Genomic DNA, 15,000 nt, shown 5'->3' on the forward strand with positions numbered 1-15,000 from the left:
GTGACTCTTAGCACACCACATCACAGCTCTCTCACAGCCCACTCTTTCTAACTTCTGTAGTAGGCTACCCTCCCCCACTGGAACAAAGCAGGGCAGGGGGGTCATAATAAACTGGCCTTTCACTCCTTGGACCCTGGCCAACGATTTGTTGCTAGGGGTCATGGTTGCCAGGGGCCTTATGACACTGTGGGGTCATCACAGGCAGTCAGCTTGGGTCCCAGATCACAAACTCATGCCTCCCCCTCGGTCTACTTCAAGCAGTCACAGAGAGAGCAGCAAGCTCATCTCTGTCCTGCACAACAACTGCTGGACTCATATCTCTGAGCTTGTGGGATGGTGTGCGTGCAGAGTGAGTTGTGCGATATTTGTATATTGTTCTTCGTAGTTGTTACTATTGTTGTATAATGTCTTTGTCTATAGCTGTATTGTAATATGTCAGGTAGCATATATACTGAACAAAAATATAATATAAAGTGTTGGTCTCATGTTTCATGAAATGAAATAAAAGTTTCCAGAAATGTTCCATTCGCACAAAAATCTTATTTCTCTCAAATGTTTTGCACAAATTTGTTTACATACCTGTTACTGAGCATTTCTCCTTTGCCAAGATAATCCATCTACCTGACAGGTGGGCCATATCAAAAAGCTGATTAAACAGCATGACCATTACACAGGTGCACCTTGTGCTGGGGACAATAAAAGGCCACTTTAAAATGTGCAGTCACACAACACAATGCCACAGATGTCTCAACTTTTGAGGGAGGGTGCAATTGGCTTGCTGACTACAGGAATGTCCACCAGCACTGTTGCCAAATAATTGAATGTTCATTTATCTACCATAAACGTCATTTTAGAGAATTTGGCAGTACGTCCAACTGTCCTCACAAATGCAGACCACGTGTAACCACACCAGCTCAGGAGCCCCACTTCACCTGTGGGATCATCTGAGACCAGCCACCCGGACAGCTGATGAAACTGTGCGTTTGCACAACTGAAGATTTTCTGCACAAACTGTCAGAAATCGTCTCTGGGAATCTCACCTGCTTGCTCGTCGTCCTCACTGAAGCCCATTGTTGTGCCATTCATCCACCGCCATCACCTCATGTTTCAGCATGATAATACACGGCCCCATGACGCAAGGATCTGTACACAACTCCTGCAAGCTGAAAATGTCCCAGTGCTTCCACGGCCTGCATACTCACCAGACATGTCACCCATTGAGAATGTTTGGGATGCTCTGAATGGACGTGCACGACAGCGTGTTCCAATATCCAACAACTTCGAACAGACATTAAAGATGTGTGGGACAACATTCCATAGGCCATATGGAACAATCTGATCAAATATACTCAAAGGAGATGTGTCACTCTGCATCAGGCAAATGGTGGTCACACCAGATACTGACTGGTTTTCTGATCCACGCTCCTACCTTTTTTTTAACTCTTAGCCTACAATTTCCAGAAATCAAATTAACATAATAAAACAATCCCCATCAAAATCTGTTTGTTTAAGCTAGAGATATCAGTTTTTCTGCAAGTGCTCAATCCATCGCATCTGCCAATATCCCCCTCCTGCATCTGTGGTGAAAGGTGGCAGAGCTGGAGCGGGGTTTGTCAGAGCATGAGGCAATCCACCGCATCTGCCAATATCCCTCCCACATCTGTGGTGAAAGGTGGCAGAGCTGGAGCGGGGTTTGTCAGAGCATGAGGCAATCCACCACATCCGCCAATATCCCTCCTGCATCTGTGGTGAAAGGTGGCAGAGCTGGAGCGGGGTTTGTCAGAGCATGAGGCAATCCACCGCATCTGCCAATATCCCTCCCACATCTGTGGTGAAAGGTGGCAGAGCTGGAGCGGGGTTTGTCAGAGCATGAGGCATCCTGAAAATCGGTCTTCTCGCAAAAATGTCTGTAAAGTTCGAATTGCCTACAAATGATTATGACCACTCTATTGAAAGAACACACTGGTGTTCTCCATTTTGCTCAAGGAAGCCCACAAACCTCACAAGAATGGTCTGACGTCGGAACAGCCTCTTCTGCCAACTTCTGTCTATAGTGTCAAAATGGTTTGGGCTACACACTAATATAACCACTCTGTGGACAGCTGAGACTCTCACAAACATACCGGTGTTGTCCATTTTTCTCTAGGACACAAGCCTCACAACACTCTTCTGAAGGTCCCTGGTACCAGTTCAATTTGTTTATGGAAAATAAGGAGATATTTTGCCAAATTCAATGTTTCATCCAATCATTTTTGTATATATATTTTTGATACCTTAAGGGGTTAAATTCGAAATCAAATAGCTAAATGATCTTTGATATGATCCTCTCCCCTTGCTTAGACACAGTTTAGACTAGGGTTACGGTATCTGTGACCATCAGATGCATATCTGTATTCTGCATGACAAATCCATAGATTAAGGCCTAATACATTTATTTCAATTGACTGATTTGTAACTCAGTAAAATCTTTGAAATTGTTGCATGTTGTATTTATATTTTTGTTCAGAGTACATTTTCATCCTTCTCTTGATAATATCCTTGTTGGTCTACTTGTGCTATCAGTTATAGCGTTCTGTACAGGGGATTCATTACCTCTGTTTCGTCTGTTTCACAACCACTACCATTCAACCAACCTTTGCATGTACATTTTGTCTGTGTGTGTGTGTGTGTGTGTGTGTGTGTGTGTGTGTGTGTGTGTGTGTGTGTGTGTGTGTGTGTGTGTGTGTGTGTGTCAATAAAGTATCCTGGTGTGTAAGTGAGGTTGCATCATTCCCCTCTTACCGAGGGAGGTGCTAGTGGGTCACAGATCAGCCCAAACGGAGTTGCTCTCTTTCTCAACACATGCCCTGAAGGTTGGAACCAAAAAGACCCAGGAAGAGATCCTGTTGCCCCAACTCTGTCTCTGGTCTAGGGACATAATTATGATGAATCAGTTTATAGTTTGTAATCTATCAATGTTATGGTATGTTTAAGGTAAGATAATGACTAAATGATTTATACTTTAAAATGAATGTTAATAAGGCAATAACTAACAGTATTCCACCCTGTCACTGGATAATGGAGTGAGATGTATTTGAATCATAAGACTAAAATTGTGCATAGAAAAAGAGGAACTGTTTTTTTTAACCTTTATTTAACTAGGCAAGTCAGTTAAGAACAAATACTTATTTTCAATGACAGTGGGTTAAATGCCTTGTTCAGGGGCAGAACAACAGATTTGTACCTTGTCAGCTCAGGGATTTGAACTTGCAACCTTCCGGTTATTAGTCCAACGCTCTAACCACTAGGCTACCCTGCCGCCCCAGACAAGGAACTGTGGCAGACAACGTGTGACCACTGTGAAACTAATAACAGGGAAGAAGGTCTCCCCACCCAGGAAGGGGAGAAACCGTTAGGCTTGCAGTAGATTATGTAACATGTTGCAGGATATGATAAGCAACGTATGTGTTGGTGTAGACTTGTAAAAAGCATTGACAGTGTTAGAGAAGAGGGGCATTTATAAGGGGTATGGTATATGGTATGACCAAATGTGAGGTATAAAAGGCTATGTGCATTGTATGATTTTCATAGCTCTCGTAAATAAACATTCCGGCTATTGTAGGCTGGGACTCTGTCTGTTTCATTCAACTAGAATCTTACAAATTCTGGGTTGCAGACTGAGCAGTTTAATTGAGGTTCAGTTTATGAACATTGAGAACATGATTCTCTTAACAATCAAGTCGTCTTACTGCTCCCCGATGATGCTTTAGGTGCTGGATGTGGAGAACTGCACGTCTGCACATGACAGGGGTGTACCATACACGTATCTATGCAGCATTCTCAGTTCTCTACCTTGTATTATCATACTCAGCCCGATACTTGAGTCACCAGGACATTGGCACACACACACACACACACGCACACGCACACACACACACACACACACACACACACACACACACACACACACACACACACACACACACACACACACACACACACACACACACACACACACACACACACACACACACACACACACACACACGCACAGACACGCACACACACAGACACGCACAGACACGCACACACACACGCACACGCACAGACACAGACACACACACACAGTTTGAGAGATGTACTATTTGAGTTTGAGCATGTTCATACATGTGAACCAGACTGGTTTCATCATCCCCACTTCTTTACCCTTATTTATATCATATCTTCCCACATAGCCTAAAGAGATAATATACTGTACATCTTCCCATATATTAATTCATTCACTTTTTTCACACACACACACACACACACACACACACACACACAGTTCCCATTACATGCAGCTTCCTCCGTGTTCCATGTTTTCCTGTGGGATAATCCTCTGACAGTTTCTGGCCACAGCTCCATACTCCCTGTCTCACCACTGGTCTGGTCCAACACCCGTCCAACAGAAGACGACACACAGACACTCATAAGGGCTTTTCTCTCTCTCCTACTCCTGTCTCCTACCCCTTTTCTTTCTATCTATGTCTAGATTGATGGGGTGATAAGGGGTGAGGTTGGTTGGTGAGGGGAGTATTGTTGGGGGGGTATTGAGGGGTGAGGTTGGTTGGGGTGTGGGGGGTATTGAAGGCTGAGGTTGTACACAGTATGTAACAGAGCTATTGCGGGGTGAGGTTGATTGGGGTGTGGGGGTATTGAAGGTTGAGGTTGTATACAGTATGTAACAGAGCTATTGAAGGGTGAGGTTGATTGGGGTGTGGGGGGTATTGAAGGCTGAGGTTGTATACAGTATGTAACAGAGCTATTGAAGGGTGAGGTTGATTGGGGTGTGGGGGGTATTGAAGGCTGAGGTTGTATACAGTATGTAACAGAGCTATTGAGGGGTGAGGTTGGTTGGGGTGTGGGGGGTATTGAAGGCTGAGGTTGTATACAGTATGTAACAGCTATTGAGGGGTGAGGTTGATTGGGGTGTGGGGGGTATTGAAGGCTGAGGTTGTATACAGTATGTAACAGCTATTGAGGGGTGAGGTTGGTTGGGGTGTGGGGGGTATTGAAGGCTGAGGTTGTATACAGTATGTAACAGAGCTATTGAAGGGTGAGGTTGATTGGGGTGTGGGGGGTATTGAAGGCTGAGGTTGTATACAGTATGTAACAGAGCTATTGAAGGGTGAGGTTGATTGGGGTGTGGGGGGTATTGAAGGCTGAGGTTGTACACAGTATGTAACAGCTGTTGAGGGGTGAGGTAGGGTGAGTCAGAAAGGGATTGAGTTAGGGTGAGGGCATCAGAGGATTAGTCAATGCACCCACCTCCTCTCCAGGTGCTAGGGGCTCTCTGCATTGCTGAGTGAGTGGAATAACAGATTTACCTGATAAAACCCATAAAACCACTCTGAGGAATGACTAGTTTGATTGTGTCAAAGTGAGATGTGTCTAAGACATTACATTTGCAGACAAATAAGATATATTCATTGGCATTAGCCTACTGTTCATTTATAGTAGGTCTAGTTGTTGTTATGTTAGTAGCAAATAGCCCAGTCAGTGGCGGTCAGTGCCGTTTATGATGGACATGGACAGACAGTGGCACATTCAATACCGCCTTACACACTCTTGACAGCATCTAGCTTATCCTTGCTGTAATCATTAGTCCAACAGTTGCAAACAGAGGATGATGGTCCTCCCCTTCCTCCACTAAGGAGCCTCCACTGAGCTCATTACAATTCCATCTAAGCAGGAGTGGCATTACCTTCACATTAGAGGTCTCTCTCTCTCTCTCTCTCTCCCTCTCTCTCTCTCTGTCGCTCTCTCTCTCTCTCTCTCTGTCGCTCTCTCTATCTCGCGCGCGCTCTCATCACTCGCGCGCTGTGCAGCTGAACAACGGCGTTGGCAGAGAATATAAAAAAATCTGCCTCTTTGCTTCAAGCGTTGGAAGAATATTTTGGAACGGAAATCAGAGGAGGTACTGTAATAATTTGTTTACCTTCCAAGCGAATGTGAATTATTTTGTAAATGGCATGCTCATGTAGTCGCATAGTAATGAATAGTTCAGAGGGAAACGGATCGATGGTACCGGGCGAATGCTGTTGCTTGCAGAGCAGCCACCTGCGCGAAAACATAAGCTTTGCGTTGTCTGTCTATCGACGCAGCAGCACGAGTAGACGACATGGTTCTGTAGGCAAAGCCTACTGCTTTCAATAGCCGATTTTGTGTTGGTGATTGTGTTGTTAGTTTTTTAAATGTTGGAATTCAGTTTGATGATGTAGGCTATAATTCGTGGAGGACGCAATAGCCTAATGGAAATATTGCCTATTTGAGTTACAGTTGTTGGATATGTTTGTGCGGCGATATATCTATACAAAACATTATATGTGTTCAGTCTGCTTGGGAAAAAGAATGAGAAAGACGGTGTCGGTCGATAGATCGACGGTTGGGCGCGCGGATGGACAGATGTGAGAGGGGGATTTGGAGGGAGGAGGGGAATCACGCGGGGATAATACTGTGACGTTCTGCATGTGATGTGTTCTCTAGACAAGTTTGTGTTATATATTTCTTTCTGTCTTTCTTTCTCTCTCTCTCTCTCTCTCTCTCTCTCTCTCTCTCTCTCTCTCTCTCTCTCTCTCTCTCTCTCTCTCTCTCTTCTCTCTTTCTCTCTTTGCATAACGCAAGGCTGACAGACTGTCACAAGTAAGCGTGTGCACGTTGGATAATATGGATTATATGAGAAAGTATATAAGAGTATTGGCTGAACAGCATTGGTTGTACTTCTTGAAATAATACTGAAAATGTGTCTGCGACGCGTGTGAGTGTGGAGGCGAGAGCGATGTATCAGCAGATGTTGACAAACCACGGTGTCCCCTTCTCCACCGTCTGGCATTTGGAAGTTAAGACACCAATCACACTCCCGACCGACAGTGAAAACAATTCACCCGCCCACACATGAGTAGTGAGCTGAACGCAGAACCCTGATTTGTTATAATCAAAGACATACAGATGAATCATGATCACTGCACTGAGTTTTCATTAGGCTGCCTAGTTCTCCTTTCTGTATATCTAGTCTGTTTTACAGTTACTTCTTCAAGTTAGCTTTATGAGATGATATCTATTTTACTAGGTATATTATTAGTCTTCACTGTGAGAATATCCCATTAGGCACACAGTGGTTGAATCAACGTTCTTTCCACCATTTCAGTGAAATTAGGTTGAACTAACATGGAATAGAAGTTGAATTGATGTCTGTGTCAAGTGGGATCTTTATGAGAGAGAGTTGCATGCTGAAAAAGGCTAGTGCTGTCTGTCAGCACCATGGACAGTGCATCATGCTGATTCAGCGGGTATCACGATAGGGAAGGCTATAGCAGGTTAAAACATTTACATTTACATTTAAGTAATTTAGCAGACGCTCTTATCCAGAGCGACTTACAAATTGGTGCATACACCTTATGACATCCAGTGGAACAGCCACTTGCATCTACATTTTTTTTGGGGGGGAGAAGGGGGTGAGAAGGATTACTTACCCTTACTTACCCTATCCTAGGTATTCCTTGAAGAGGTGGGGTTTCAGGTGTCTCCGGAAGGTGTTGATTGACTCCGCTGTCCTGGCGTCGTGAGGGAGTTTGTTCCACCATTGGGGGGCCAGAGCAGCGAACAGTTTTGACTGGGCTGAGCGGGAACTGTACTTCCTCAGTGGTAGGGAGGCGAGCAGGCCAGAGGTGGATGAACGCAGTGCCCTTGTTTGGGTGTAGGGCCTGATCAGAGCCTGGAGGTACTGAGGTGCCGTTCCCCTCACAGCTCCGTAGGCAAGCACCATGGTCTTGTAGCGGATGCGAGCTTCAACTGGAAGCCAGTGGAGAGAGCGGAGGAGCGGGGTGACGTGAGAGAACTTGGGAAGGTTGAACACCAGACGGGCTGCGGCGTTCTGGATGAGTTGTAGGGGTTTAATGGCACAGGCAGGGAGCCCAGCCAACAGCGAGTTGCAGTAATCAAGACGGGAGATGACAAGTGCCTGGATTAGGACCTGCGCCGCTTCCTGTGTGAGGCAGGGTCGTACTCTGCGGATGTTGTAGAGCATGAACCTACAGGAACGGAACACCGCCTTGATGTTAGTTGAGAACGTCAGGGTGTTGTCCAGGATCACGCCAAGGTTCTTACCGCTCTGGGAGGAGGACACAATGGAGTTGTCAACCGTGATGGCGAGATCATGGAACGGGCAGTCCTTCCCCGGGAGGAAGAGGAGCTCCGTCTTGCTGAGGTTCAGCTTGAGGTGGTGATCCGTCATCCACACTGATATGTCTGCCAGACATGCAGAGATGCGATTCGCCACCTGGTCATCAGAAGGGGGAAAGGAGAAGATTAATTGTGTGTCGTCTGCATAGCAATGATAGGAGAGACCATGTGAGGTTATGACAGAGCCAAGTGACTTGGTGTATAGCGAGAATAAGAGAGGGCCTAGAACAGAGCCCTGGGGGACACCAGTGGTGAGAGCGCGTGGTGAGGAGACAGATTCTCGCCACGCCACCTGGTAGGAACGACCTGTCAGGTAGGACGCAATCCAAGCGTGGGCCGCGCCGGAGATGCCCAACTCGGAGAGGGTGGAGAGGAGGATCTGATGGTTCACAGTATCAAAGGCAGCCGATAGGTCTAGAAGGATGAGAGCAGAGGAGAGAGAGTTAGCTTTAGCAGTGCGGAGCGCCTCCGTGATACAGAGAAGAGCAGTCTCAGTTGAATGACTAGTCTTGAAACCTGACTGATTTGGATCAAGAAGGTCATTCTGAGAGAGATAGCGGTAGAGCTGGCCAAGGACGGCACGCTCAAGAGTTTTGGAGAGAAAAGAGAGAAGGGATACTGGTCTGTAGTTGTTGACATCGGAGGGATCGAGTGTAGGTTTTTTCAGAAGGGGTGCAACTCTCGCTCTCTTGAAGACGGGAGGGACGTAGCCAGCGGTCAGGGATGAGTTGATGAGCGAGGTGAGGTAAGGGAGAAGGTCTCCGGAAATGGTCTGGAGAAGAGAGGAGGGGATAGGGTCAAGCGGGCAGGTTGTTGGGCGGCCGGCCGTCACAAGACGCAAGATTTCATCTGGAGAGAGAGGGGAGAAAGAGGTCAGAGCATAGGGTAGGGCAGTGTGAGCAGAATCAGCGGTGTCGTTTGACTTAGCAAACGAGGATCGGATGTCGTCGACCTTCTTTTCAAAATGGTTGACGAAGTCATCTGCAGAGAGGGAGGAAGGGGGGGGGGATTCAGGAGGGAGGAGAAGGTGGCAAAGAGCTTCCTAGGGTTAGAGGCAGATGCTTGGAATTTAGAATGGTAGAAAGTGGCTTTAGCAGCAGAGACAGAGGAGGAAAATGTAGAGAGGAGGGAGTGAAAGGATGCCAGGTCCGCAGGGAGGCGAGTTTTCCTCCATTTCCGCTCGGCTGCCCGGAGCCCTGTTCTGTGAGCTCGCAATGAGTCGTCGAGCCACGGAGCGGGAGGGGAGGACCGAGCCGGCCTGGAGGATAGGGGACATAGAGAGTCAAAGGATGCAGTAAGGGAGGAGAGGAGGGTTGAGGAGGCAGAATCAGGAGATAGGTTGGAGAAAGTTTGAGCAGAGGGAAGAGATGATAGGATGGAAGAGGAGAGAGTAGCGGGGGAGAGAGAGCGAAGGTTGGGACGGCGCGATACCATCCGAGTAGGGGCAGTGTGGGAAGTGTTGGATGAGAGCGAGAGGGAAAAGGATACAAGGTAGTGGTCGGAGACTTGGAGGGGAGTTGCAATGAGGTTAGTGGAAGAACAGCATCTAGTAAAGATGAGGTCAAGCGTATTGCCTGCCTTGTGAGTAGGGGGAAGGTGAGAGGGTGAGGTCAAAAGAGGAGAGGAGTGGAAAGAAGGAGGCAGAGAGGAATGAGTCAAAGGTAGACGTGGGGAGGTTAAAGTCGCCCAGAACTGTGAGAGGTGAGCCGTCCTCAGGAAAGGAGCTTATCAAGGCATCAAGCTCATTGATGAACTCTCCGAGGGAACCTGGAGGGCGATAAATGATAAGGATGTTAAGCTTGAAAGGGCTGGTAACTGTGACAGCATGGAATTCAAAGGAGGCGATAGACAGATGGGTAAGGGGAGAAAGAGAGAAAGACCACTTGGGAGAGATGAGGATCCCGGTGCCACCACCCCGCTGACCAGAAGCTCTCGGGTGTGCGAGAACACGTGGGCGGACGAGGAGAGAGCAGTAGGAGTAGCAGTGTTATCTGTGGTGATCCATGTTTCCGTCAGTGCCAAGAAGTCAAGGGACTGGAGGGAGGCATAGGCTGAGATGAACTCTGCCTTGTTGGCCGCAGATCGGCAGTTCCAGAGGCTACCGGAGACCTGGAACTCCACGTGGGTCGTACGCGCTGGGACCACCAGATTAGGGTGGTCGCGCCACGCGGTGTGGAGCGTTTGTATGGTCTGTGCAGAGAGGAGAGAACAGGGATAGACAGACACATAGTTGACAGGCTACAGAAAAGGCTACGCTAATGCAAGGAGATTGGAATGACAAGTGGACTACACGTCTCGAATGTTCAGAAAGTTAAGCTTACGTAGCAAGAATCTTATTGACTAAAATGATTAAAATGATACAGTACTGCTAAAGTAGGCTAGCTGGCAGTAGCTGCGTTGTTGACACTACACTAATCAAGTCGTTCCGTTGAGTGTAATAGTTTCTACAGTGCTACTATTCGGGGCTAGCTGGCTAGCTAGCAGTGTTGTTTACGTTACGTTGCGTTAAAAGAACGACAATAGCTGGCTAGCTAACCTAGGAAATCGCTCTAGACTACACAATTATCTTTGAAACAAAGACGGCTATGTAGCTAGCTATGTAGCTAGCTACGATCAAACAAATCAAACCGTTGTACTGTAATGAAATGAAATGAAAATGTGATACTACCTGACCGGTGATTGAATTCGAATCAGTAGACGTGTGGTGACGTTGGCTAGCTGTTAGCTGTTAGCTGTTGGCTAGCTAGCAGAGTCTCCTACGTTAAGGACGACAAATAGCTGGCTAGCGAACCTCAGTGAATTAAGATAATCACTCCAAGGCTACACACACTAAACTACACAATTATCTTGGAAACAAAGACAGCTATGTAGCTAGCTAACACTAGACTAATCAAGTCGTTCAGTTGAGTGAATAGCACTACAGTGATGCTAATCTGTGTGCGTTAGCTAGCGTGATGGTGCTTGTACAGTATCCAGCCCTCCAGAGTTTTCAGGAGCGTCAGGTGCGGTGCCTGGTTGGAACTAAACCTTGCAGCACTCCAGGCCCGGGTCAACCCAGTGTTACCTATGCTACCCCCTGCTCCAGCCCCTGAATATGACCCATCCACTCTGGTGAATGGACCATAGGCCAGAAGGCTTTGGCTTTTCATCCAGTCAGCCAGTGTTGAATGTTAACCCATTAGCTTTTTATGACCCCAAAATGCAACCAGACAGGCCCCTACGGCCCTGCTAACATAACCACATAGATAGAGCCCCCTATGGCTCTGCTAACATAACCACATAGATAGAGTCCCCTACGACCCTGCTAACATAACCACATAGATAGAGTCCCCTACGACCCTGCTAACATAACCACATATATAGAGTCCCCTACGACCCTGCTAACATAACCACATAGATAGAGTCCCCTACGACCCTGCTAACATAACCACATATATAGAGTCCCCTACGACCCTGCTAACATAACAACATAGATAGTCCCCTACGACCCTGCTAACATAACCACATATATAGAGTCCCCTACGGCTCTGCTAACATAACCACATATATAGAGTCCCCTACGGCTCTGCTAACATAACAACATAGATAGTCTCCTACGACCCTGCTAACATAACCACATATATAGAGTCCCCTACGACCCTGCTAACATAACCACATATATAGAGTCCCCTACGACCCTGCTAACATAACCACATATATAGAGTCCCCTACGACCCTGCTAACATAACCACATATATAGAGTCCCCTACGGCTCTGCTAACATAACCACATATATAGAGTCCCCTACGGCTCTGCTAACATAACCACATATATAGAGTCCCCTACGGCTCTGCTAACATAACCACATAGATAGAGTCCCCTACGGCTCTGCTAACATAACCACATAGATAGAGTCCCCTACGGCTCTGCTAACATAACCACATAGATAGAGTCCCCTACGGCTCTGCTAACATAACCACATAGATAGAGTCCCCTACGGCTCTGCTAACATAACCACATATATAGAGTCCCCTATGACCCTGCTAACATAACCACATAGATAGAGTCCCCTACGACCCTGCTAACATAACCACATATATAGAGTCCCCTACGGCTCTGCTAACATAACCACACAGATAGAGTCCCCTACGGCTCTGCTAACATAACCACATAGATAGAGCCCCCTACGGCTCTGCTAACATAACAACATAGATAGTCTCCTACGACTCTGCTAACATAACCATATAGATAGAGTCTCCTACGACCCTGCGAACATAGCCACAGAGATAGAGTCCCCTACGACCCTGCTAACATAACCACATAGATAGTCTCCTACGACCCTGCTAACATAACCATATAGATAGAGTCCCCTACGACCCTGCTAACATAACCGCATAGATAGTCTCCTACGACCCTGCTAACATAGCCACATAGATAGAGTCCCCTACGACCCTGCTAACATAACCACATAGATAGAGCCCCTACAGCTCTGCTAACATAGCCACATAGATAGAGTCCCCTACGACCCTGCTAACATAGCCACATAGATAGTCTCCTACGACCCTGCTAACATAACCACATGGATAGAGTCCCCTACGACCCTGCTAACATAGCCACATAGATAGAGTCCCCTACGACCCTGCTAACATAGCCACATAGATAGTCCCCTACGACCCTGCTAACATAACCACATGGATAGAGTCCCCTACGGCTCTGCTAACATAACCACATACAGTGCATTCGGAAAGTATTCATCGTGACTACAAAATATCTCAAAAGTTACCAGTAAACTTTGCCACAACATTTCAAACTACTTTTGTAATACAACGTTAGGTATTTTTTAATGTAAATAATCGATCAAATTGAAGATGGGATGATCTGTGTTCAATAGAGGAAGAAAACAAACTGTAGCATGCTTTCTGGTCACGTGCCTCTATCCAACAGTACATTTCAAGTGACCCTCGTTCAAGATGGCCATACTTCTTCATTACACAAAGGAATAACCTCAACCAATTTCTAAAGACTGCTGACATCCAGTGGAAGCGATAGGAACTGCAAGAAGGTCCCTTGGAAAAATCTGGATTCCCAATGAAAACTCATTGAAAAGAGAGTGACCTAAAAAAAAAATATCTGAATGGTGTGTCATCGGGGTTTCGCCTGCTAAATAAGTTGTTATACTCACAGACATGATTCAAACAGTTTTAAAAACTTCAGAGTGTTTTCTATCCAAATCTACTAATAATATGCATATCTTATATTCCAGGGACGAGTAGCAGGCAGTTTAATTTGGGCATGAATTTCATCCGGACATGAAAATACTGCCCCCTGTCACCAAGAAGTTAATAGACAAAAAATGTGCTTTTCTATCAAAAACAAGGACATTTCTAAGTGACCCAAAACTTTTGAACGGTAGTGTAAATATATAACGACAGAATTGCTTGATGATAGGTGCCAGTTGTTTACTGTCAAGCCAGACAACATATTATAGAAACTTTGGTTTTAGAAGTGGGGGGTACATAATATTTATTTTTTACTTAAATTTTCTATCCAGTCGGATAAACACGCCAAACCGCTCGGAGGTGTCCGCATGGTCCTAAAGCACACCGTTGCCTCGTTTTGTATCACATTCCAATGATAAAACTTTGGAGGCCAAAAATACAATTTCATAATGTGGGGGGGACATGTCCCCCCATCCCCAGTGAAAGTTGTGTCCCTATATTACAGATATATTTCAGAGATGGAATGTAAATATTTCATTATATCAAGGCCCTCAGAGCAATTAGGAAAAATATTTTTTGACATTTCTATTAAGAACAATCACAGTAACGATAATACAAATTAGACAGCAGTGTGACATGACCTGACAATAATTACAGGTGTTACTGGTGTTGTCGAGAACTGCTACCTACGCACCGTGAGGTGATTCAAAGTGTGTGTGTTGTGTGTGTGAATTAATTCCCATCCTACACACACTGAGTAGTGATTGCGTGTGCCGGTGACATTCCCAGTCGGTTGCAGTAATTGAGGTCTGATTGAGTAATAGGTGGTGTGTGTGTTTATGTGTGTGTGTGACTGTGTGCATGTGTAAATCAAAATCAAATCAAATTTATTTATATAGCCCTTCGTACATCAGCTGATATCTCAAAGTGCTGTACAGAAACCCAGCCTAAAACCCCAAACAGCAAACAATGCAGGTGTAAAAGCACAGTGGCTAGGAAAAACTCCCTAGAAAGGCCAAAACCTAGGAAGAAACCTAGAGAGGAACCGGGCTATGTGGGGTGGCCAGTCCTCTTCTGGCTGTGCCGGGTAGAGATTATAACAGAACATGACCAAGATGTTCAAATGTTAATAAATGACCAGCATGGTCGAATAATAATAAGGCAGAACAGTTGAAACTGGAGCAGCAGCACAGTCAGGTGGACTGGGGACAGCAAGGAGCCTTCATGTCAGGTAGTCCTGGGGCACGGTCCTAGGGCTCAGGTCAGTTGAAACTGGAGCAGGAGCATGGCCAGGTGGACTGGGGACAGCAAGGAGTCCTCATGTCAGGTAGTCCTGGGACATGGTCCTAGGGCTCAGGTCCTCCGAGAGAGAGAAAGAAAGAGAGAAGGAGAGAATTAGAGAACGCACACTTAGATTCACACAGGACACCGAATAGGACAGGAGAAGTACTCCAGATATAACAAACTGACCCTAGCCCCCCGACACATAAACTACTGCAGCATAAATACTGGAGGCTGAGACAGGAGGGGTGTACATCATACATGCATCTGTGTGATCTGTGTGAGTGTGTCTTTGTGTGTGTTTATGTCAGTGTGTGTG

The 15,000-nt window shown here is 46.2% G+C and overlaps 2 protein-coding genes across 2 annotated transcripts in view; both read left to right on the top strand.

The window, feature by feature from the left end:
• LOC118382412 (adhesion G protein-coupled receptor E2-like) overlaps positions 1 to 511 on the top strand; it is a 17,131-nt gene extending 16,620 nt beyond the window's left edge. The window contains exon 23 of the mRNA XM_052520009.1: positions 1 to 511. This exon is cut by the window's left edge and continues 1,884 nt beyond it. The gene's annotated coding sequence lies outside the window, so the exon portion shown is untranslated.
• A 5,303-nt stretch (positions 512 to 5,814) lies between these two features.
• Positions 5,815 to 15,000, top strand: part of LOC118379456 (protein phosphatase 1 regulatory subunit 29) — a 267,189-nt gene continuing 258,003 nt past the window's right edge. The window contains 1 exon segment of the mRNA XM_052519365.1: positions 5,815 to 5,938. The gene's annotated coding sequence lies outside the window, so the exon portion shown is untranslated.

This window comes from Oncorhynchus keta, chromosome 5 (genome assembly GCF_023373465.1).
Source record: "Oncorhynchus keta strain PuntledgeMale-10-30-2019 chromosome 5, Oket_V2, whole genome shotgun sequence".
NCBI classification, from domain to species: domain Eukaryota; kingdom Metazoa; phylum Chordata; class Actinopteri; order Salmoniformes; family Salmonidae; genus Oncorhynchus; species Oncorhynchus keta.